Source organism: Lycium ferocissimum, chromosome 9 (assembly GCF_029784015.1).
Source record: "Lycium ferocissimum isolate CSIRO_LF1 chromosome 9, AGI_CSIRO_Lferr_CH_V1, whole genome shotgun sequence".
Lineage (NCBI taxonomy): Eukaryota > Viridiplantae > Streptophyta > Magnoliopsida > Solanales > Solanaceae > Lycium > Lycium ferocissimum.
Window position 1 is genome coordinate 8,186,302 of NC_081350.1, and position 25,958 is coordinate 8,212,259.

A 25,958-nucleotide genomic window follows, 5' to 3' on the forward strand; every position below is an offset into this window, starting at 1 on the left:
GGCATGTATCGGAATTCATCCATTTCATTCATCTGAAACAACCTCAGTTTGGTTGCTTTTTTCTAGTCCATGTTCAACTTCTTCAGAGCCCAAGAGGCTTTATGTTCGAGTTCAATTGGTAGATACACGCCTTGCCAAAACCCAGCTTATAAGGAGAAGTCCCAATGGGCGTTTTAAATGCAGTTCTGTATGCCTAAAGAGCATCATCAAGTTTTCTAGCCCAGTCGGTTCTGTTTACATTGACCGTCTTGGCCAAGATACTCTTTATCTCCCTACTAGAGACTTCCACCAGGCCACTCATTTACAGAGGATAAGGAGTGGCCACTCGATGATAAACACTCTATTTTTCAAAAAGTATTGCAAACCCCTTATTGCAGAAGTGTGTACCGCCATCACTAATAAATGCTTGTAGAGTGCCAAATCGGGTGAAGATGTTTTTCTTGAGAAATTTAATGACACTCTTCCCCTTATTATTGGGTAAAGCCACTGCTTCAACCCACTTCGAGACATAATCCACAGCCACCAAAATGTATTTCAGCCATCAGAACTCACAAAGGGCCCCATGAAGTCGATGCCCCACACATCAAAGAGTTTAACTTCCATCACATAGTTCATAGGCAACTCACGCCTCTTAGAGATAGCACCTTGTCGTTGGAATTCATCACAGGATTTCACAATCAAGTTAGCATCATGATAAAGTGTTGGCCAGTAATACCCACATTCAAGCACTTTTGTTGCAGTCCGGTTTCCACTATGATGACCCCCAACAGGAGAGTCATGGCAAGCCTTCAGAATATCCATCACTTCCGACTCCAGACACACCGCCTAATGATATTGTCGGTGTATGCCTGGAACAAATATGGCTCATCTCAATAATACTGATGAGAGTCGCTCAAGAATTTCTTCTTCTGATATGCTTTGATTTCATCTGGAATAACACCTGTCACCAAAAAGTTGGTGATATCTATATACCATGGTGCCATCTCAGAAGAAACCGCTAAAACCCTCTCATCCGGGAATGTATCATCTATATCAAGCTCCTTTAATGGTCTCCCAGGTTCTTCAAACCGTGAGAGATTATCTGCTACTTGATTTTCGGACCCTTTGCGATCTTTCACCTCGAAGTCAAATTCTTGCAACAAGAGGACCCATCTAATCAATCGTGGCTTTGCATCTTTCTTCACCATCAAATACCTCAACACTGCATGATCGGTTTATACCACTGCCTTGGACCCGAACAGGTAGGCCCTGAATTTCTCAAAAGTATATACAATAGCAAGTAGCTCTTGCTCAGTCACCGTGTAATTCATCTGCGCCCCATTGAGCATTTTCCTGACATAGTAAATCGGAAGCATGATCTTATTATGCCTCTGACCAAGCACAACACCAATAGCCAAACCACTGACATCACACATTAACTCAAATGGCAGAGACCAATCAGGAGATACAATAATAGGAGCAGAAGTTAGGCTCCTTCAATTCATCAAATGCCTTGCGGCACTTTTCATCAAACACAAACTTAGCCTCTTTTTCAAGAAGCTTGCACATGGGATTCGCTATCTTGGAAAAGTCTTTAATAAAGCGTCGATAGAAACCAGTATACCCCAAGAAACTTCAGCCTCTTTTCATAGAGATAGGTAGAGAAAGCTTGGCAATAACATCAATTTTAGCTTGATCAACCTCAATCCCTTTCTTAGAGATTTTGTGACCGAGGACGATCTCTTTCTTCACCATAAATGACATTTCTCCCAATTAAGCACAAGATTAGTCTCCTCACATCTCTTCAAAGACTCAACCCAAATAGTTCAGACATTCATCAAACGAATCTCCCACAGTTGAAAAATCATCCATGAAGACCTCCAAGAAGTCCTCAACCATATCTGAGAAAATAGACATCATACACTGCTGAAAAATAGTCGGTGCATTACAAAAACCAAATGGCATACTGCTGAGAGAAAACGTGCCATAAGGACACATAAAAGTAGTCTTCTCCTAGTCTTCAAGAGCAATATTTATTCGTCAGAGCTGCAGTTCCCATCTAAGAAGCAATACATCTTTCCCGCCACCCTCGATCAAGCATCTGATCAATAAAATGCATGGCGAAATAGTCCTTGCAAGTAGCAGAATTTAGCTTTCGATAATCCATACAGACACGCCACCCAGTCACCGTCCTTGTAGGAATCAATTCGTTCTTAGCATTAGGCACCACCATGATGCCTCCCTTCTTCGGAACACATTGGACCGACCTCACCCATTTACAATCTGCAATAGGATAAACAACTCCAGCATCTAACCACTTTATAATCTCTTTCTTGACCTCCTCTTGCATGGATGGATTCAATTTTCTTTGATGTTCAACACTTGGTGTACTTTCCTCTTCAAGCTGAATTTTGTGCTCACAAATACCAGAAGGAATACCCCGAATGTTTGTAATGGTCCACCCAATTGCACGTTTGTATTCTCGCAAAATTTCTAGCAACCTCTTTGTCTGCTCATTGTTCAACAATGCAGACACAATCACTGGCAAAGTGTTATCAAGACATCCCGTAAATTCATACCTCGTACGCGAAGCGAAGTCGCTTAAGCTCAAGCTTCGGCGGCTCCTCAATAGATGATTTTTCTGGAGGTGTCTTTCTGTTTTCAAGATCAAGGTCAAGCTTATTTGGTTGATAAGAATAGGAATTCAACGCCACAAGAGAATTCACCGTCTCCACATAACCTTCCATATCATCAGCATCGAAGTTCACAAGAATGGCTACTAGAGCCTCACCCAAACACTCTTCCTCCATTTTAAATTCAACAACTTCATCCACCACATCAATAGAGGCCCCTCACAGCCTCAATATTCTATGGATCAACCATAATCCCTTCCTTGGACACCACATGACCCAAGAATGCCACAAACTCTAACTAGAACTCACACTTAGAAAATTTAGCAAATAAACTATGTTTCTCGAACACCCATGGACGGTACGGAGATGGACCTCATGCTCCTCTCTACTCTTGGATTACACCAAGATGTCATCAATAAACACAATCACGAAGGAATCAAGGAACGGCCTAAAGATGCCATTCATCAAAGTCATAAATGCATCCGGGGCATTGGTAAGCCCGAAAGATATCAGTAGAAACTCATAGTAGCCATATCTCATCCGAAAACACACCTCCCCATCTTTTCCTTGTATTTTCCCCTTCTTTTTTTTATTTTTTTTTATTTTTCAGTTTTTTTTTTTTTTTTTTTAAATAAAAATAAATGGTTACTAAGTTATGAAGAGCAACAACAACAAATAAGACAACCAAAGGGAAGCAGTACAGACACAGGAATGATACAAGACAAGGCAGATGCCATAATCATCATATTCAAGATTTTAATTTCTAGTTCTTTTTAGGAGATCAACAGTTAATATAGACAGGGTAATGAATGATCTAGTCAAGGTTTGGCTTTGAAAATAATCGTAAAACCAAAACCCAAGAAGACCTTTATGAACCCATTCACTACTCACAAGGGGTCACAGGGGTTGGGGGGGAGTTTTTAATGTTGAAAGTGACTTCTATGTCAGTTTTAGCTTAAACAAATCTAGATACCAATCAGATTCAAAGCACAGGTCCCTAATGCTCCCTAAGTCCTTGAATTCTAATTTAAGCTCCAGCTTTGATACCAAAGGTCTTGATAAATATCAAAGGCCATTTCAGTATATAAGTTCCCAATAGAAAAACATTTGCAAGGTTTCAAAATGATGGCTTTCAACTTAGTTACATTCTCTGATAAGTTTGTCAAAAAGGTAATTTGCTTTCTTCTGTTATTTCTTTCTTTCTTTGAAATTGTTAGTCACTTCTCTTTTAATATAACTTTGATTATCTAATTTCAATTTAAACTTTATTCAACAAAAATTCGAAGCACTCGGTAACTTCATCCGCTTACTTGCTTGAAAAGTAACTTCCTCATTGTTGACTCGGAATTTGATTTCATTCTTTTCAGAATCCATAAGGGACCTTCCAGTAGCAAGGAATGGCCTCCCCAAGATAATAGGAATATCCCTACCAATAGCACAATCGAGGATTGCAAAATCAGCATGCAATAAGAATTCACCAACCCTAACAAGCACATCATCCATAACTCCAACAAGCCTTTTAATAGATCCATCAGCCATTTACAATCACATGGTGGTAGGTCTAGGCATTCCCAAACCCGATTTCTTATAGATAGCAAGAGGCATGAGACTTATGCTAGCCCCATTATCACATAAAGCGCGAGCAAAATCATGCTGACCAACAGAACATGGAATAGTAAAGGCCCCTGGATCCTCCTTCTTCTGAACATTGGTAGTGGATATGATAGAACTAACACGATGAGTCAAACTCACAGTGTCATGCTTGATAGGTCTCTTCTTAGTCAATAGCTCCTTCAAATATTTGGCAAACCCTAGCATCTCTTGAAAGGCATCAAGAAAAAGGATGTTCATGGAAACATGCTTCAATTGATCATAGAACCTCTGACCTTTAGCATCTTCGGTCTTCTTTGCCAACCTTTGAGGAAAGGGAGGTGTGGCTTTAAGTAATTGAGTCAAAGGACGAAAAGCCCTTTAACCATTGACTTGCTAATGCCATTGCTGCCCTTCTGTTTTTTAGAATTTACTGGAACAACATCAACTTGCTTAACAATAGGAACTTCTGTCTAGACCTCATCAACAATTGTTGGCACATCAGATTGTTCCTCTTCTTCTTCTTCTTCAGCAATTAGCTCGAGATTTATCAACTTCTTTTCAGTACTTTGGAGTATTTTACCACTCCGAGTACTGATAGCATATATACGGTCTATGCTTTAGTAAATCACAACAATATGTATAACCGAACCGCTTAAAAATAAAATGGGAGACAATCAATGTTTATTTATACATGCTTCTCACATATTATTGACACAGATGAATAATTTTGACCCATTTCATTTTCAATATTTTTGCTAATCTAGGACTATAAGTCGTTTTTAGCACTTATTTCATTCCAAAAGAAAATAAAAAACAGTATGTTTCATTATTTTAGTACAACTTGAGAAATCTTGAATTTTGCTAATTAATATTGTATATACTACTTCCTATATTTTTAGATATATTTAATTCTAGTTAACTTGTCTTATTTTGTAGCTAGGTTTTTTTTTTTTTTTTTTTTCTCATTTAGAGAATAGGTTTAAAGAAGGAGAAAAAACGGAAAAAGAAGTTTGTCATATCACATACTTGAACCGTGATGAATTGTATCCAAAGCTCCCACACTCTGTCATATTTTTTCTTTACTTTCTCATTTCTTATTTCTTGTAGCTTTTTCTTTCTCTCTTTTTTTCTCCTTCCTTTTTCTTCCTTTCTTTATGACGTATTATTATTTGCTAGTTGTCATCTCTTTCTCAACGTATTCATTTAATCTCTAATTTGAACTCACTAAACAAATCCTCACGATTTTACCGTTTCTCAAAACAATTTCTCCTACTTTTGAACTCGACATCATTCTTTCGTATGAATTCATCAGTGAAAATAGACAAAGGAAGAAAGCTCGAGATGATCATAAATAAAGAAGCAGTTATGGCATATGACAAAAGTAAAGAATTCAAACTACAACGTCAATTGAACGAAAAATAAGTTCAACTCGCAAGACAAATACTACGATAGTGAAATGGGAAGAAAAAAGAAGATGTTTTTTACCAGAACTCTCATGCTTTAACTCATACTCTACCAAATCTAAAGAAAAAGGAAATAAAACAAAAAGTAATACAGAGAAATAAGAAATAAAAAATAATTTACTTCCTTCAATTAAGAGAGCAATCTTTTCCTTGTCTTCCCTCCCCTTTCTTGAAAGCTCCAACCTTTCGTTAGTTAACCTTCACAAATCATAGAATTACTCTCCTCACTGTTTCACACATTTAACATGCCAAATGTTGACATTTAATTGTCAATGAAAGAGGATGAAAAAAAGGGAAACTGCTAAGGCTTTTGATTTTCTAATTTGAACGTTCACGGCTGTCCCTTAATTGAAAAATGAAAACTGATGTTATCCACTAAGAAGGGCTGGTAATTGCTTAATTATTGAGCCATTTAATGTTGTTACAAAGATAGATAAAAAGTAGTGGAAAATAAAATAAAAAGTAGAGAAAATTCAAAAAAAAAAAAAAGAGAAAAAAGATAAATATGAATGCTAGCCATAAAGAGGTGTCACATCACCTTGTCTATGCCTCTTTACTTTATATTATATATAAATATAGATGTGTGGACTTTTAACTTTTGACCCCTACTTGCCCTTTGGACAAACCTTCAAGGTCAAAAGTGGAAAAAAAAAATTGAATATGAAGTAAGCGAGGTTAAAAGTTCTAGGTCACCACCCCCAAACTCATTAATTCGTCCACACTTAAATGATTTGTACCAATTATATTATCGTGGTCTAATTTTATCACCCCTGTTTACAACTCCACTGAAAAAAATGCAGAATATAACAAATGTTAAAATATATACTTTCCTGTCCTAGTTTATATGACACTTTTCATTTTCCTAGAGTTAGACAGGAAATTTTTTTACCGTGATTTATTCGTATGCTCTTTAAATATTAATTGTTAATTATTGTGACTTATAATACTTTTTACTCTCTCTATCTCAATTTATGTGACACACTTTTCTTTTTACATTGTCTAAAAAAGAATGACACATTTCTATATTAAGAAACAATTTTACTTTATGAGATAATTTACAGATACACAAATAATTAAGCACAAGTAACTAAGTCTTATTTTGGACCACAAATTACAAAGTTTCATTTCTTTCTTAAACTTTGTGCCTAGTCGAGCGGTGCCACATAAATTGAGACGGAGGGAGTCTGTAGTTTCAAACTATGTAAATTATTTCAGTTGTGCATTTTCTATGATTGTTGATGTTATTTGGAGAGAAAGGAACAAGATCAGATTTCAGCTAGGTACACTAGTAGCTGCTCAAGTGCTGAAGGAAGTTGTCATGCATTTACACACCCGAGGTCGAGCTAATGTTAAATGGCAGTCTGCTTTGCAGAGGCTGAATATATTTCCATAGTTGCAGTTCTGCTTATTATCTTATCTTCTCTTGTAATGGAAAATGTAAATCCTAATCTACTGGTTGTTAGTTTCAATAGTTAGCTAAGTTTAGTAGAGTAGAGATATAGTTAGCTAAGTACTCCCACTGTTTCAATTTATATGAACCTATTTCCTTTTACCCCATACTTCAAAACGAATGACCTCTTTCCTAATTAAAACAAATTCACTTTATAAGTGATTTACGAACACACAAATATTCAAGACTTATTTTGAACCACAAATTTCAAAAAAAAAAGTTTTCTTCATTCTTTCTTAAACGTATACTAAGCTAAATGAGTTCACATAAATTGAAATGGAAGGAGTATATTTTTTAGAGTAGAGATTAGAGGACTTCTTTAAGGATAGCAGTTAGTCCAGCTTCTACTTTGTATGTAAATATTTTTTTGGCCATTAATGAAAAATACTGTTTAACCAAAAACAAGAAAAAACATGTAAATTAATTTTTTTTAAAATTAAAAATTAAATGTCAAAATTCATGATTAAAATAAAAAAAATTTAACAATCGAAATTCAAAATGTATCACGTAAATTGGAATAGAGATGGTTGAAAATGAGACGCCTAATGACGGGACAATCCCAATTTAAATAGAAACCGTTTCCTTGAGTACCTCTTCCTTGTGACGCAAGCAATCCAACTCAACAAAGTAACCGCCGATTTTACCTTCTTCGGCAATGTCTGTCATCACTTCTTCTCCGGTAAATGTAATAATCTTCCTCTTCAGTCAACTCCTTTGCTTTTACACTTTTACTCTGCTTTACACTAGTTTTTTTAATATAAATGTGCTGCACTTAGTCCGCTGTGAAATTTACCTAAAATTTCATCAAAAAATGTGATCATTACTCAATTTATTAGCTGTGTTTCTGTGTGTATATTTCACTTTGCTTTTACGGTTTCTCTCTGCTTTGCGTATGTTTTTTTTTTTTTTTTTTTTTTTTGGCTTTTTGAAAATAAATGTGCTGAATGTAGTCCGCTGTGATTGCGGTGTGAAATTTACCTAAAATCTCTTCTGAAAGTGAGATTATTACTGAATTTATTAGCTGTGTTGCCGTGTGTATTTCACTTTGCTTTGCGTTTTTTTTTGGCTTTTTGAAAATAAATGTGCTGAATGTGGTCAGCTGCGACTACGGTGTGAAATTTACCTAATTTTCTTCTAAAAATTGAGATTATTATTGCATTTATTAGCTGTGTTTCTCTGTGTATATTCACTTTATTTTTACAGTTCTTCTTTGCATTGCGTATTTTTTTTTGCTTACAGTAGTTTTTCTCGTTGTAGTTCTGAAAATATATGTGCTAACTATAGTCCGATTGTGAATGTGCTGTGAAATTGACCTAAAATGCGGTTGTATTTCACTTTGTTTTTACAACTTCGCTCTGTTTAGCGTATTTTGAAAGTAAATGTGCTGAATAGTCTTCTGTGATTGCGGTGTAAAGTTGACCTAATATTTCTTCTAAAAATGTGATTGTTACTGAATTTATTAGCTGTGTTGCTGTGTGTATTCACCTTGTTTCTACATTTTACTCGGTTTGAGTATTTTTGTTTTGTTTAAAGTAGCTGTGTTTGGTGTAGTTTTGAATTTTTTTGTTTTATAGCTGCTGTAAATGTAAAATGTCTTTAAAATGTGATACTGAATGAATTTATTTTCTGTGTTTCTATGTGAATGTTACGGTGCAATTTTGAAAGGCAGTGATTGGCACTAAAGGAGCACTTACCCTGCCCAGAAAAACTGGATAACTTAACAAGACTTAGGCAAATTACATAAATAACTGTCATCTTATATGAGCAGAAGCAAAGTAGCGGGATTCAAAGTAATGATCGATACAAACGCAACATCACACATACACAGTGTCATGGAGCATCTAAGACTATCCGTAGGTCACGTAGTAATTCCAGCTGTCGGAGTTATGTCTGATCTTAGCCTTTCAGAATTTTGATGAATTCTAGTAGTCTATATTTTGGCAACAATTCATCGTTCGAACTTATAAAATATTCAAATGTGTATATGCTTGTTTATATTCGTGAAAGTGACGAGTTATATGCAATGTGGATGAGAAGGACATAGCCTAGCAGCTTTGGATGGGTTTCTACTCAATACTGCTGATTTAGTTTTTCATTCTACTGGTCCAGTCATAGTAATCTTTTATCGACCTCAAATTTCAGATAAGACTGGAGAAAGAGCAACAAGAAAATGAACGAAAGGGAAAGGAGAAAGAAGAGGTTTGTCTCTAAACAATCATCAAGGTTTGTTTCAACTTCTAGCCTCTATCCTTTACTTCTTGCATATTTATATTTAGGAATCGTTCTAGCTGAAATTAGTCATTTCATTTTCAGGTAGCTCGTGATGAAGACCTTGCTGAACAAATTGGAAAGGAGATTTATTTTGATCTTGTGGACCATGATAACGTGCGTACTTTTCGTATTCAGAAACAGATGCCATTTACACAATTCAAGGTAGATTTATCATTCTGTTGCATTTTTTTTTGTCATAGATTTATAAGTTATAGCCATCTCGCTCTTACCAAACATGACGAGCAATTGTATATACTGCACGAGAATGAATTCAGTTTGCCCTTGTTTAAAACAGAGGCTTCATGTGAAACTTGCTGCTTCAACAACTTGAAATATGGGATGTAAACTTTCTGTACTTGTGTTTTATATTGAGTTAAAAGATAAAACTCCGAATTCTGAGTGATAACGCAGGTAAAAAAATGATGGGAACAAACAATCATATAAATGAGAACAAGAAGTTTTCTAATAGTTAGATGGTGGGGCTTCACAAAAAGTTTTGGCTCTCTCAGCAGATAAGATAAACATATGTCATTGGTCAATCACTGTAAGTCTTAAGTATGGCACGTGTCTGATGGTTCATCTCAGTGGCGGAGTCAAGAATTTGGCGAAGGATGTGCAAATTTTCTTCTCACTTGTGTTAAAGGTGTGCAAAATTAAATATTTACTCAGTATAGCTAACATTTAACCTACGTACACCGCGTAATTTTCCGACGAAGGGTGTGCACTTGACCACCCTTCACCTAAGGTGGCTCCGCCCATGGTTCATCTGCTTCCAGGAGGAAGTTGCGAAGGCATTTGGTATACCGGTTCAATTTCAACGTTACTGGCTATGGGCAAAACGCCAGAACCACATGTATCGGCCTCATCGTACATTGACAGCTCAAGATGAAATTCAAACTGTAAGTTCTGTCTGACAAGCCCATCTTTCTGCAGTGTGCTCATTGTCTGAGTTATGACCGCAGCTTTACTGGTGCTATTCTTTGTATATTTCTTGTTCGGTGTTCCACATGCAATTTGTTCTCTTGGGCTTATACATCACTTGAAAAATAAGAATGATCTTAGCATGATATTCTTGTAGTGGTGTGAAGCCATGATCCATTACCAGTCATTCCTTATACGATCTAAGCCCTTCAAAGAAATTTATTTTATTTCTTCTTCAGCTTTATGGGACAGTTTTCATTAATTTCTTGTGCTTAATGTGCTTAATCTGTCCTTTCAAAAATAGCAGCTATAGGTAAGGATAATCAATTTGTATGTATGCAAGAATAAAGAAAGTAATACAGTTGTTGAAGTATGTGACCATCTCATCTAAAAGATTAAGTTGTTTTAGAGAGATACTTTTATATAATAACTAATTATATCTTCAAGACGCCCTTCGCGCGCAGGCTTGATTCCTATTAATGAACCAAACACGTGGAAGCTCTTCTTGATAAAGGTTGGTAGTGAGATTCGGACTTAAGACCTCTGCCTGCACTGGTACATCTAAAAGCTTAAATTGTTAGAGAGACCGTACTTTTATTTAATTAGTGACTTCTTCAACAATAGTTATGTGGTCTCAACTCGGTACTTGTGCTGGTAGAAGATAGCAGATACTTGGTGGAATAGTCGAGGTTTGTGCAAATTGTCCAGGACACCACCATTACCAAAAAGATTTCTGAACTCTAATCCTCTAAGGAATGTAGTAGTTATTGCAATCTTAACTTTGTTTCCTGAAAACTTTGATTATGACCTTGACATCAACCAATTTCCCCTTGCTTAGAAAAATAGATGTTTTCAGTTGCTAGTGAATAGAATTAATTTTCTGATCATGTTTGTTCATCCATTACTGGTCCACAAGTCCATTGCTTCCCCCCTCCTTCCCCTCCAACTCCCTCGGCCCCACTCTCCCAACATGTTTTTTGGTTGGAGGTTTTGGGACCCCGCAGGCCCAATTTTCTTGAAGCTTGACAATTGTGACTGGTATTGTGATCATTTTTGTCTTACAATATTTCTTATGTAGTGCATGGCTTCTACGATCTGTTAAAGGATGGGGGTGCTTGATTAGTTTGGTTTTAATGATCTTGCATGACGAGCTTTCAGGTTGGTGAACTGAGAGAGGTTTCGAATAAACGGAACAATGCTGAGCTAAAACTTTTTCTGGAAGTAGAATTATGCCTGGTAATGCATCACTTGCTTACTTGTCTTCCTTTTCGGTGGTTGACTTGTGCATGTGTACTCTGTGAGGCTTCATTCAACATATTTTACTTTTGCGTTTTATTTTTTATTTTGTGTATTCTTGCAGGATTTGCAACCTTTATATCTACCAGGGAAGACGACCAAGGAAGAAATTCTTCTATTTTTCAAACTTTATGACCCTCTTAAAGAGAAGATAAGGTATTTCATTTTGCTTCTCAGTAGCTGGAATACTTTCACTAAAGTAGTGAATTTTTTTGTCTTTAATTCGGGGTTTCCTCATTTATTTTGAGTACAGGGAATGGTGCTTTGACTTTTGCTCAACCCAGAGGTCTAAAATACTGTAAAGATTCAGATGTGATACCGTAGTTAGCATATGAGTATACAACGAAAAAGGGAAAAAGTAAGAAGACTGCCTTCATTGATTTTTTTGCGATTTCTTTTGGACTTGATAAAGACATCTTATTAAAAGGGCTAATCCGAAATTTTAATGAATTTGAAACTTGAAGTGCTGTTAAAGTCCAATTGCTTGGGGCTGTGTATATGACAGGCCATGTTGTGGATGAGGATTTTTTGGTCTCTCTTTAATTTCCTTTTTGTTGTCAGGTATGTTGGACGGCTTTTTGTAAACGGAAGTGGCAAGCCGTTGGAGATATTAGCAAAGCTAAATGAGTTGGCTGGCTTTTCGCCTGATGAAGAAATTGAACCTTTTTGAGGTTAATTTTCTTCTTCTCTTGCTATTAGCTTTATAACTCAAAACAAATGATGTGTGATTTTTCAGGGTTTGTTATTCGCAGGAAATAAGATTTGAACCAGAAGTGATATGTAAAAATATTGACAGGAAGCTGAGCTTTCATGGCTGGCAGGTATGTGGAATCAATTGCCAGTAGCCACTTTGGGGGTCTTTCTGCATTTGCTTGTATAGTTGATTTCTTTCAATAATTGTTCTTTTTGTTTCTTCAATTGGATCTTTTAGCAATAACAATTATTATGCACTACTCTGGCTTTGCAGCTAGAAAACGGGGACATTATTTTCTTTCAGAATTCCCTTCGAAAGCAACGCGATGAACAATATCGCTTTCCTGAGGTTCCTTCTTTTTTGGAGTACGTCCACAATCACCAAGTTTGTGCTGCATGCTCTTATTGTGATATTGGCTCCTGAAGTATAAAAGATTGTTACAGTACTGCAATAGATGTTGATGATAATATCTTTGGTAGTACACCTGTTGTACTTTATTTTGCTCGCTTTCACCCTATTTAGGATTCTAGTTCGACTGTGACGGAGTTAAAAAAAAAAAAAAAAATGATCGATTAGCTGTATATTTTAAAAGCTTTATCATTTTTACCATAATCCAGACCCCACATGGTGGGATTATACTGGGCTTGTTGTTGTTGTTGATCATTTTTACCATAATAAGCTCTATTAGATGGTTTCCAGGTTGTTCATTTTCGCTCATTGGAGAAACCCAAAGAGGACGAGCTCCGTCTTAAGTTATATGTATCTGGTTTTGTATAATTAGTAGTTGTAGGTTGTATCTTATGTCAACTCTTTTCATTAATCGATGGCACATAATTCTAGGTCGAAGAAGAACAACTATGATAAAGTTGTTGAATGCTTAGCTCGCCACCTTGGCTTGGATGATCCATCAAAAGTAAGGCTTACATCACATAACTGCTACTCACAGCAGCCAAAACCTCAGCCAATAAGGTATCGTGGAGTTGATCGTCGCACAGAGATACTGAGTGACAAGAATTAGGTATTTTGTCTTTTTTGGATTTACATACATATGCAAGTATCTGCTTGCTGCATATAATTGCTTATTAGTAACTATTGTTCATTGACATCATCCCCCTCTTTGGATAGACCTCAGATATTATGTATTATGAAGTCCTGGATATTCCTTTACCAGAGCTGCAGGGCTTAAAAACTCTCAAAGTTACTTTCTATCATGCTGCCAAAGATGAAGTGAGTGCTGAAAGGCATTCCTTATGCTTTTATTGCACATTTTTTTCCTCAGCTTTCTGTAATATAATCTTGGACTGACCATTTTCAGGTGACTATCCATACTATCAGATTGCCAAAACAAAGTACCATAGGAGATGTTTTTGATGACCTGAAAACAAAGGTACTTCGGATTTTCTTGTGCTTTAGAACTGGATGTCTTTGAACTCTCTCACCGTCTCTACAGATAAGTTAAAAATCTATAAAACACGTTTGGGGAACTAGGAGAGATGGGAACAACTGACCTGGTCTCTTCTGTAGCAAGAGAATCACTCATCTTATCTCTTGTTATGGTGCAGGTTGAATTGTCACAGCGGGATGCTGAACTAAGATTGCTGGAAGTTTTTTGCCACAAGATATATAAGGTACTACGATGTTGCATAACTTCCTTTTACTGTGGTTTTGGATCTGCTGAGATGCTTCTCGCAACAGTACTCAGATAAGCGCACTGGTTGTAAATTTGATCTCTTTTACTTATTTCATTTGTTTTCTAAAGGACACTTTTATATGGTGCTGCAGGCAGTACAGCATAACCAAAAAAATATTAGATTAAAGAAAAAAGTATATATACATCTGTTTTTGTATGTATATTTATTGAACAATGATGTAATGATACATATGTGTTTGTGTATGTAATTAAACGATGGATAATATATGTTTTGTTGGAGGAGGTAAAAAGATTCATGGAAGGACATGATAATACTGTGTTTTCTAGTTGCTCCTTGGTAGCATTTGTAACCTTGCATCCATCTCTTTACTGCAGATTTTTCCCCTTAATGAAAGGATTGAGAACTTAGATGATTGATACGGGACGCAACGTGCAGAGAACGTACATTCTAGTATCTGATGTTTGCTCCTTAGTTTATTCATAAGAGCAGGTAGGATTTTACTTTTGGGCAATGGATATATATGAATGTCACTCATTTCACTGTTTTTCTTATTTCATTTCAAGCTTAAATCTTCGTGATTGTTTCAGTCGTTCCCTGCTTGACCGTCTAGCTATTGCACTGAGACATGGCATATTTAATGTTGGTCATATGAATATTTGGCATCTCTTTACCTCTCTTTGTTTACATCCGTCATACTGTTCTGATGTCGTTGATATGCCATTAGTATATATGCTTCATTTTCTAGAATCGACATTTTTTTTATAAGATAAAAGTTTATAAATAAAGTACCGCTATAAAGTCCATATGATGCACAATAGAATGGTTCTCCATATCTGCTTCAGCCATCTTGGTACCCTTTGACCTTGCCAATCTTCCAATAAAACCTTAACAAATTATAGATTCTGAATCCATAATTTCAAAAGTGTACCGGGTTCAGTTGTATGAAGCTAAAGGTTGGCCCATCAAATTAAAGTCCTGGATCCTCCTCTGTCTCTTACATAGAGTGAAGCCTCTTTTCTGCATGCTGTTTGAGTCAAACAAGCATCCCAAACTGCTGTCCACCCAAAGCATGCTATCTTAACATGAGTTTGTCTTTCAAATCATAATCATGCTAAAACAATTTTTAACTGATTACTTTTTTAATAATCACTAACTTCTTAGATCAGTGAATCCACCTTATTTTGATCAATTGAGACTGATTTTAACTGCTGAAGTAATTGACCGGATCGCTTACCTTCAATCATTCAATTTTCTTCTTTCTATCTGCCATTCTGAGTTTTGAGTATAAACTTGGTAGTAGTCGTAGCATAGATTTTATAGATGTTTGCATACTACTGACACACTTCCTGCATTACAGACTCCTGAAGAGGAGAAAAAACTGGATCCTCATAGTCGCTTAATTCATGTTTATTATTTTATGATGGACACAGCTCAAAATGAAGCAGTAAGTACATTTGAAAAAGTATTGTTGCAATAATTTCTTTGGATACTTTCAGAAACCTCTCTCTAGGTTTCGCTTCGTGACACTAACATCCCTCATGATTTACAATATTACATCTATCTATCTTATTTTAATTTTTCTGTAACAATTCTTTTACCCTATTTATGTTTAATGTAAAATAATTATAATTTGACTAATTTACCCTTTTTAATTAATATATATTCTATCAAAATTTCTTCTTTAACAAAGCTTTTAGAATAAATACCATAGAAATCAAAGCATAGTTAATGGTTTAACAATCCCAAAAGAACTCAACTTATTCTTCGAATGACAATCTGGGAATAAACCCAACTTCCCACATCAAAGTTCTCGTCTCATAGAAGAAATACTGTGAAGAACTCAGCATCCAGATATGAAGAATTAGGGTTAATCCAATTCTGAATAATCTCTAATGGCCCAACTGTGGGGAATGCTGTTTTCTTTGTTATGCTTGTCCATGTTCTGCCTTTTCATTTTCTTATTATAATCGAATAGAAAGAATAGTTAGTACAAATTGAATCCAGACTCAAATTATAGCAAGGGATCGGGTTGCCTAGCAATACAACGGAAAAAGAAAAAAAAAATCAGGCGCAAAACTCTCTATTCTCCAACGAAGCTATGAACCCCAAAAGACTATTACATTTGTTAAATTAGAATTTGATAAAATTAATTAATTATAAGAGTTTAAGAATAGAAAAGGTAAATTGGTCAAGTTATAATTCATTTACATTAATGACAAATAGGTTAAAATAATTGTTGCATGAAAATTAAAGTACGGGAGGTAAATGTCTTGTAGACCAGGTTAGTGCCACGACGCGAAACCTGAAAGGAGGACTCTGAAATTATCCTTATATTTTTTTTAACAGAAAAGGGCCAAATATACCCCTGAACTATTGAAAAAGGGCTAAATATATACCTCATTATACTTTGGGCTAAATATACCCCTACCGTTATAATTTGGGCACAAATATACCCTTCATTTTAATGGAGGACACGTGCCATCATATTATTAGCTTATTTTAACTATTTTCAAATTAATTAAAAATTGAGGCAAGCTCTATCAATGGCGCCGCTGTTGCCACCTTCCGCTGCCGTCGCCGGCGCTAGTCAAAACATATTCACCACCACCATGCCACCCTCCGCCGCCGCCACCTTCATAACCACGGAACTTCTTCTCATTCACTAATTCAGCAGCAAATGTTTTCTCAAATTTCTCTCCTTTTTCGGCTAAACATTTCACAGCAACAACTGTTCCATCACTAGGTAAAACAGCTCTAAAAACCTTGCCAAATCCACCACTTCCCAAAACTTCATCCTCACTAAATCCGTTAGACCCTATAAACAGCTCAGAATAGCTGAAAATCCTTGGATTATGCTGATGATTATGATTATCACCACCACCTTTCTGACCTAGCTGCATACCTTCTGTGTCATGAAAAGCACCAGAAAATTGCTTATTCCCAAAATCTTGATGACAAGAAGTTACCCATTTTGAATCAAGTAATTTAGAAAATGATTCTTGAAGAAAATCAAGAACTTGACCCCCACAACCCCTCTTGGAAAAAGACTCATTTTTTACTTGTTTTTCAGGGGTCAAAATTTATCAGGGTTTACAGTGAAAAAAGAACCCCTTTTTTACTTCTTGAACAGTTTTTTATCTTGAGGTGGCGGAAGGTGGCGGCGGAGGGTGGCGTGGTGGTGGTGATATATTTTTGACTAGCGATGGCGATGGCGGCGGAAGGTGGCGACGGTGGCATCTTTGATGGAGCTTGCTTGAATTATTCTTGAAATTCTTCCTTGAATTGTTTGTTTTTGGTTCCCCCCCCCCCCCTCTCTCTCTCTCTTTTTTTTTTTTTTAATTCTTTTCTCTTGTGTTTACAGGAATACAGATCTTTAGCGAGCCCTTTTTATTGGTTTTTCACGTGGTTGAGACGTTGACTGAAGTTAAAGCTCGCATTCAGAAAAAATTGCAGGTTCCAGATGAGGAGTTTCTAAAGGTACTCAATCGTCTGCCTTTGCATTTCTCATATTATTCAGGGAATTGTCATCTTGAAAGCTTCTCAGTCGTTTTCTAGATAAAGTTTGTAATTTTGTGTTCTTGAAATTCTTTCACATGTGGTATTTTGCTCCGCAGTGGAAATTTGGATTTTTATGGATGGGTTGTCCTGAGTACCTTCAGGATTCGGATATTGTGTCCAACCATTTTCAGGTATGTGGCGCTTCCTTTCCATCTTTGTCGATGCATAGTCCTCATCATATGTGTTTGGGTACCTAATTTTCTAATTGGTTTCCAGAAAAGAGATGTTAATGTTGCTTGGGAGCAGTGCCTTGGATTAGGCACACTGACAATGCTCCAAAAAGATCATATGCTGCCAACCAGGTATATGTATGTTACAATTTCTAAGCATATCTATGAGAAACCTTCTGAGGACTGTGGCGGAGCAAGAATCTTAACATATTGGAAAGAAAAGTGGGCTTGGCCCTGGGGCACTAACTATACTACAGAAGCTAATTAAGTTCCCAACTTTTTAAAGGTGAAGAACCGATACTTTTGAGGGTTTCTTTTGTTTCATGGTGTGGGGTTGAGCAAGGGTTCTCACCATTAGTTATCTTGAGAGAACATCTATTGATGCTTTTGGGCATGGCCAATTGGCCATCTTCTGGAGAATCTTCATGATCTTGATTGCTTAAATTTTGTTTTTCTTATAATAATTACCTGTACCCTCGATGGATCTTAAAAGTTGCGCAGGAATGACTCACTAGATGTGAGTCTTCTTTTTCTTGGATAATGGCCCCTAATCATCTTTTTTATTAAGAAAAAAGGAAGTTGGCATTAATCATCAACGCTGTTCAAACTGTTTGAATTGTCTTTTTTTTTTCTTTTTTTTTTCTAGTTATTACAAATTCATAAAGGAGATTTAAGTTTTTTTTATGTATTAAAAATTACAATCGTCTGATGGAAGTAGCGGAAATGAGGATGTTGAGATGAATGTGTGGGCATATTAGGAGAGATAGGATTAGGAATGGAGATATTCGGGACAAGGTGGGAGTGGCTTGTGTGGTGGATAAGATGAGGAGGTGATGTTGAGATGGTTCGAGCAGTGAAGAGGAGATGCACGTATGCCTCAATGAGGAGGTGTGAGAGGTTGGCTATGGCGGGTGATTAGACAGGACATGACACACCTGCAGCTTACCGGAGACATGACCATAGATAGGAAGATATGAAAGTTGAGAATTAGGGTAGAAGATTAGTAGGTAATCGAACGTTGTCTAATTTTCCTTATCAATATTGTTATTGTTACTCTTCTACTATCTTATCCTTCGATTTTATTGTTTCCTGTTTTTTTTTTTTTTTTGTTGGTTCGGCCGTATTACTTCTTGTTGCTACTGTTCTCTTCTCCATTATTTTGAGCATGACTTCTTCACTATTGTATTCCCTTTCCATACTTGATTTTGTTATGCTTTACTTGAGCTGAGAGTCTATCGGAAACAGTCTCTCTGTCTTTCACAAGATAGGAGTAAGACTGCATACACACCACCCTCCCCATACCCCACTTATGGGACTACATTGGGTATGTTGTTATTTTTCCTCAGTGGATCTCGTTATCAATTTACTCCATGGTCTAAAAATAAAACAAATTTCTCAGTTCAGAATTGCTTCCTTTTTGGTATGCTTGCAGAACATAGGTTCGAATACAAATACCCTTTTTCTTGTTTTTAGCCGCACGTAATATCCATTCAAGAGTGAAATTCCCTCAAATTGGAAAGCCGTGTTGTTTATAATGTGTACTCTTTTTCACGCGTGAAATATCCTGTTTCTTCAATACATGTATAACTGATTAATATTGGTTCTGCAGAACTGACACAATTTTGAGAAGCCTGTTGGGATCTACAAGACTACAACTAGATAATCTTCCAAATTACTTCTACGTTACAGGATGACTAATTTCAAAAGGGAAGCGTGCTGTTTTGCAAAGAAAGTGCACTAGGTTCAGCAGAAGATAGAGGCTTGGAAGTTAAATGTGGAGATGCCACCTTCGTGGTAGTATAATTTTTGTCCTTCGAGGCAAACATATATGTTGATATTTCATTGAGCAAGCACCCGTTTTTTGGCTGAGAAAGTTTGCTGGCAAAATTGGTTTCTGTCAATTGTAATGTAGGCAATCCATACGATTTTGGGCGAGCATGTATAGATATTCGTTTTTGACTCTCTCCTATTTTTAGATGTATGGTAATGATTGCCAAATCAGATATAAATCATCTCATACTAACTGCCAAATACTTCTATATACACTTTGAAATAGAATATTCACACATAAATGTTATATGCTTTCCACATGCTAATAACGTCCAACATTGGCGGGATGAGGATAATTTGATATCTTTATATTGTCTTGAGAAATTTTCACCTGTTGATCTACCTTTTGGGGTTGAGTTAGACTCAAGATTCATAACATCTATCAATGTTAGGCCCGTCTCGATTCATGGTTTCCTCTTATTGGTAGTCACTCTGCACTGTAGCTGCAAATAAACATATCCTGCAGTAGTTCGAATATGTAGTTACGCAATTGGCATAGAAAATATCACACATGACAAAATATAAGCCCCTAAAAAGACGACACCTTTATATAATAGGGAGAAGCACGATCAAGTCCGACAAATTGCAAAAAACGTAACAAACGTCAGAACTAACATGAGTTGTGCTCATATGACAATAGCAAATATAATTGAAAACACCAATATGGATTGTAGTTCAAATTTTAATCGTATATTTAGTTTCGGGTTTGGAAAGTACAAAATAAAAATATCGCTGAGAGTGTCTTTAGAAATGAAGATATTGCATAGTTTTTCCTTCAAATAGGCTGGTCTTTAACTTTTGGCCTTCATAATTGAACTTATGCCTAGCGAGGCATATAAGATTTTTTAGGCCCCCATACAACTTGCGGGAAATTATGATGTGAAAATATAAACTTATGCCCTCCGAAAAAGTTACTTATCTTGAGGACCAAAAATTAAATACCAGCACAAAATAGGGCCAAAAGTGCAAATGACCTCCAGAATGGGTCCTGCAACGTGCTATTTTGGATTTAGTCGAGGGCAAACATTTTCCTTTATTCGGGAGTTCTTTAATTATTTTCCTTCGCCTAAAATACCCCATGATTCTAGTTCGAACCCCGCCGAAAAAAAAAAAATCGCAAGACTTAGTATCGTTTTAATTAGGGTCTATTCTTTAGGCCTAACTTTTGTAGAATTCTAGCAGAGTAAAAAAAAAATTGCCTTGCAAAATTTTGCAAGGCAAACTTTTGTTGAATATTTTAATACAAGTCATCACTCTTTTGGATTTTTTTTTTTTTGTTTTTTTCTTCAAACCGAGAACCTCGGGGTATTTTCGGCCACTTTTTTAAGCGAAGGGAAAAAATTAAAGACCAGTAATTTGAGGGGCAAAAATTAAAGACCAGCGCCTTTGAAGGGAAATCCGTGCAAAAAAAAAAAATGTTTAGTCGGGTCCCAATTCGAGAACTGGATATTAGATTAGAAATTAAAGAAAATATAATTAAATATAGAAGAAGTGTTGTAAAAGTTGAAAAAGAATCATGTATTATTGGAGATAATAGTCAAAATACCCCCCAACGTTTGACCAAAATGCCAACTACACACCTAACCTTGTGTTGGTCCTATTACCCCCCGGACAAAATTTTAGTCATCAAAATGCACTTTTTTGTAGCTGGACAAGAGCGTGAACATATCCTGGCGCGTTATAGCTTTAAAAATGTAGATCCGACGCAATTTGGAGCGAAAATATCACACATAGATGCCACAATAAATTTAAATTCCCTCCATTTTTAGTGCTACTTCATCTTCTTCTTCACCCTATTTAATACCCATCTCCATTCTTTTTGCCAAAATAATACCCATTATAAATTTAGAGCTAGGATAGTGATTATTCTTATAATCAGTTGTGCTTCCCAAATCAAATTCAAAAAAAAAAAAAAAAGAAAGAAAAAAAAAAAACGAAAATCGGAAAAAAAAAAAAAGGTTGAAAATCTAATCTTGTTAAAGAAAATCGATTGAAAGTTGCTTGTTTGGAGTTGCTACTTGTTGCTTGGTTGGAGTTGTTTAAGCACTAATTCTTTGAGTTGATTTGGGAGAAAATTAAACTCCATTGCTAGAATTTAAGAAAGCTATGAAGAACACCAAGTGGGTTTCTTTAAATTCTTGATTGTTTGATCAAATTAATGGATGAACTTTGTTCTACTTGATGTTAGGAAGCTTCCTTTCACATTTGGGTTTTTTTTCCCAAATCAAATTCAAAAAAAAAAAAAAAAGTTGAAAATCTAATCTTGTTAAAGAAAATGATTGAAAGTTGCTTGTTTGGAGTTGTTACTTGTTGCTTTTGAGTTGTTTAAGCACTAATTCTTTGAGTTGATTTGGGGAGAAAATTAAACTCCATTGCTAGGAATTTGAGAAAGCTAAAGAACACCAAGTGGGTTTCTTTAAATTCTTGATTGTTTGATCAAATTAATGGATGAACTTTGTTCTACTTGATGTTAGGAAGCTTCCTTTCACATTTGGGTTTTTTTGGATCAAATTTGAGGAAGTTGGTGTGATTTTTTTTTTCAACTCCTAATGAAGATGATGATGATGATGTTGATGAAGATGAAGAAGAATTGGGTATGAGTTTTGATCCTCATACCGAAAATGGAGTATGGAAAATTGAGAGTTTTTTTTTTTTTTTTTTTTTTTTGAAGTAGAACCCAGATGGAGGAAGGGAAATTAATAAAAGATGGGGGGAAATTAAAGATGTGACGTTTTGAGGGCAAAAATTAAAGACAAGCGCCTGGGGATTGATAGGGAAATCCGTGCAAAAAAAAAAAAGGGCATTTTAATACCGAAAAAATTTGTCCAGGGGAAATTAAAGACCAAATATAATTAAATATAGAAGAAGGCATTTTGGTCAAACGTTGGGGGGTATTTTGACTATTATCTCTATATTATTGTGTCTCGTTGGTTTTTTTTTTCTTTTTTCCATTTCTCATTTCTATATTTTGACGGTTCTATTTCATTTCCCACAATTTCAGCTACTTATTTATAATTTTCTTTTAAAATAAGAAGAATTATTTTATTTATCAAGGTTAGAGTACAATTATGTTTATTCCCTAAATTCTTCTCTCCTAATAGTGTATTTTTGAACGTAGGATGATTTGGACCTCCTCATAATGTATTTGATCGCCAAAAAAAATGTCGGAACACTTCGATATTTCTAGTTGATCGTGAGAAAAATCGCCTCTTGGACACTTTCGCTTTGAGAAAAAATAAACCATTTGATATCTTAATACTCTTATGAATATCCAAAAGTTTATGGGATATCCGAACTTATGAGTAGTAATAAAGAGACAATAAATTCATTAGTTCATTTCCCTGTGAAGAGCAATTAGCAGCAATAGAGGAAGTTTGTTTATGTCCTGCATCTTTTTTCTATTTAGACACTTCTAAGGAGGGGAACGAGGAGAAGTTAGAAAGAAAGTGGTGCCTTTAGAGTTCGTGAGGGCGAGCGAGCAATCATTTTTCATGTCTTTCATGAAAATATTGTTTTTGTGCTATCTTAAGAATGTCATGATATATGTTCTATGAAATGTTTGAACTTATGATTTTGAAATATTATGTTTCGTAATGATTCATGGATAGGTTCATGTTTAAAAGACTTGCTTTCTACTTATGCTAAGACTTCGAACCTTATAATTATAATTTCATACATTAATGGTGTTTCAAAGAAACTTAAGATTTCTATGAGTCCCATGACATATTTTCAGGACTTACTCATGTTCATGAAATAAATGATATGTTGAGCCATTAAGTCAATTACAAAAATTATGTTCAAGGGATAAAAGTGACAAATGATATGAAAATATTTTGAGAGCATCCTTAGATAACTGATAGGGTATTTGCAAAAGGACCAAATACTTGAAGCTATACGTTGAGGGTTATGATCATAACTATTGGTTTGAGTGGTTAGATAGTCTCCCTTGGTAGGAATAATATATATTGCTAGCTAAGTTTATGTCGAAATCACCGGACATCGTTGTGAAACGCTTTGTTTGATTGAGTCAAGATCGAACCCCTTGAGATACAGATGGTGAATTATGCACATGTAATTAGTAACACTAGGTACTCCACCACAGATATAAGTTAATTTGCTTAAAGTTTCAAACATTATGTATATTATGTTATGAAAAAGGTCTAAGGCCACTGTTCAGCTCACTGAGAATGTTTTAAACTACTCCTATTTGTTTTCCTAACTTTATGATATGCCTTACATGGCGTAATTGCATATTCATAACATGATATTTTTTTAATTTTTTTTTAATTTTGCCCTAAATGAATTAGGTAGTCAATGATACTTGGTGAGTAGGATGTTGATGTACCCAACCTTGCATGACAATATTTTTGTTTTCCTCTTTCAGGTGGTATGAGAAATCAGATATGGGGATTCAAGATAAGCACTTGACTCCTTCCAATTATGGTAAGTCTCTTGTATCAGTGGTTGTCTTATGTCTAGGTGTTTTCCTTTTGTGTAATCCTTAGTCTGTTAGAAGCTCCATATACATTGTAGATCATGTATTATCTTTAAAACATTGTCATTGCACTTCATAAACTATGTATAAAGCTTTATTTGATTTTAGACTATTAAGGCGAATGTTTACGATTTCAAGTTAAAACGATTCAGTTATCATGATGCATGCATTATCTATGTCTAAGTATGAAAATAATTAATAACGATTAGCTTGATCACAAGTTTTAAGGCACCAGGTATCGATCTGCTCATTTAATATTAGAGCATGATAGTAGATCTTCCGTGTACAGCATGTTTATCCATAACAAACAAACAAAAAATAGAAGAAAAATATTAGAAAAGACATTATAACTTCTAAAAGAAATTGAACTTCAACTTTGAATACTCTTTTTTCCATTGTAACTTGTTGTTTCCACAGAGAAGAGAAAAAAATACAGAACTAGAAAAATTCTAATGTTTATTCATTCGTGTTAAAGAAATAAATAGTTGAAAGACTCCTATTCTATCTCACCTAGGTACTAAATAAACTCCTATTTTACCTCAACTAAACAACTAAATTTCAGAAATAGAATACTAAATTAAAAAGAAATAATAGCACTAAATATCTCAATACTTCAACACTCCTCCTTGAGATGTTTGCTGGTAACTCCAAGTTGTCCACGAAGAGTTTCAAATATGAATTTAGGAAGAGCTTTGGTAAATATATCAGCAAGTTGATCCTCAGAACCACAATGAACAAGCTTGATTTTCTTGTTTTTCTCGGCTTCTCTAATGGCGTGAAACTTGACAAGGAGATGCTTTGTTTTACCATGCTGCATTGGACTTTCTGTAATTGCAATTGCTGATTTGTTATCACACTTGATCTTAGTTGCGACTTCCAATTCCATTCCAAGATCCTTTAGAATTTTACTGAAACAAATAGACTAATTTGTTGATGTAGATGCTGCTACATACTCTGCCTCTGCAGTGGATTGTGCCACTATTTCTTGCTTCTTTGAATTCCATGAAAACACACCAGAACCCAAGGAAAAAACATAGCCGTAGTGCTCTTCATATCGTCAATATTTTCGGCCCAATCACTATCAACAAATCCAAGCAAAGCACCTTCTTCAACCAGTTTAAACCATATTCCAAGTTGTACAATACATTTTAAATACCTAAGCACTCTTTTCGCAACTGCAAAATGAATGTCGCTGGGATTTGCATAAATCTTGAAAGCAAACTAGTAGCATACATTAAATAAGGTCTTGAAGTCGTCAAGTAATGTCTCCAAAGCATACTTTTGCTGCTTGATGAAAATTCCAGCATCTGATTGGTATACTTCCAGCCCCAAAAAATACTCCATCTCTCCCAAATTTGACATTTCAAATTCTTTCTCCATTTTCACTTTAAATTTCTGCAACTCTTGATCATCACTGCCTATAACAAGAAAATCATCAACATATAAAGAAACAATTAATGAGCCATCATTAGGGAGAGTCTTCACATAGAGTGTAGCATCATTGTCACTCTTTTGGAAACCTTGATTAGACAAATGGGCATCGATTTTGCCGTACCAAGCCCTTGAGCCTTTGCTTCAACCCATATAAAGCCTTTTGAGCTTATACACCCGTCACGACCCGACTGGGGTCAGCGACGAGCACCCTAAGGCTACCCCACCCGGTACCCATCATCATATAATCACATAATACTTAGTGAGCCATGATCGTTCAAATATTATAATTATACACCGTAATAGTCCTTATTGGACAACGCCCATCATATATCATATCACGGGCATCCGTGCCACAACAACGTACATGGGCCGACGAGGCCAAGAAGATGATATACAAAAATATAGGCCGACAAGGCCGTATATATATCTATCCACATACACGTGACTACGAGCCCTAAGAGTTTGACATATCATATGAGCGGGACAGACCCCGCTATGCCCATAATTATGTACACAAAA

The 25,958-nt window shown here is 35.7% G+C and overlaps 1 pseudogene; it reads left to right on the top strand.

The window, feature by feature from the left end:
- The first annotated feature begins 571 nt into the window (after nucleotides 1–571).
- On the top strand, nucleotides 572–19,343 carry LOC132031559 (ubiquitin C-terminal hydrolase 13-like; annotated as a pseudogene).
- The last annotated feature ends 6,615 nt before the right edge of the window (nucleotides 19,344–25,958 follow it).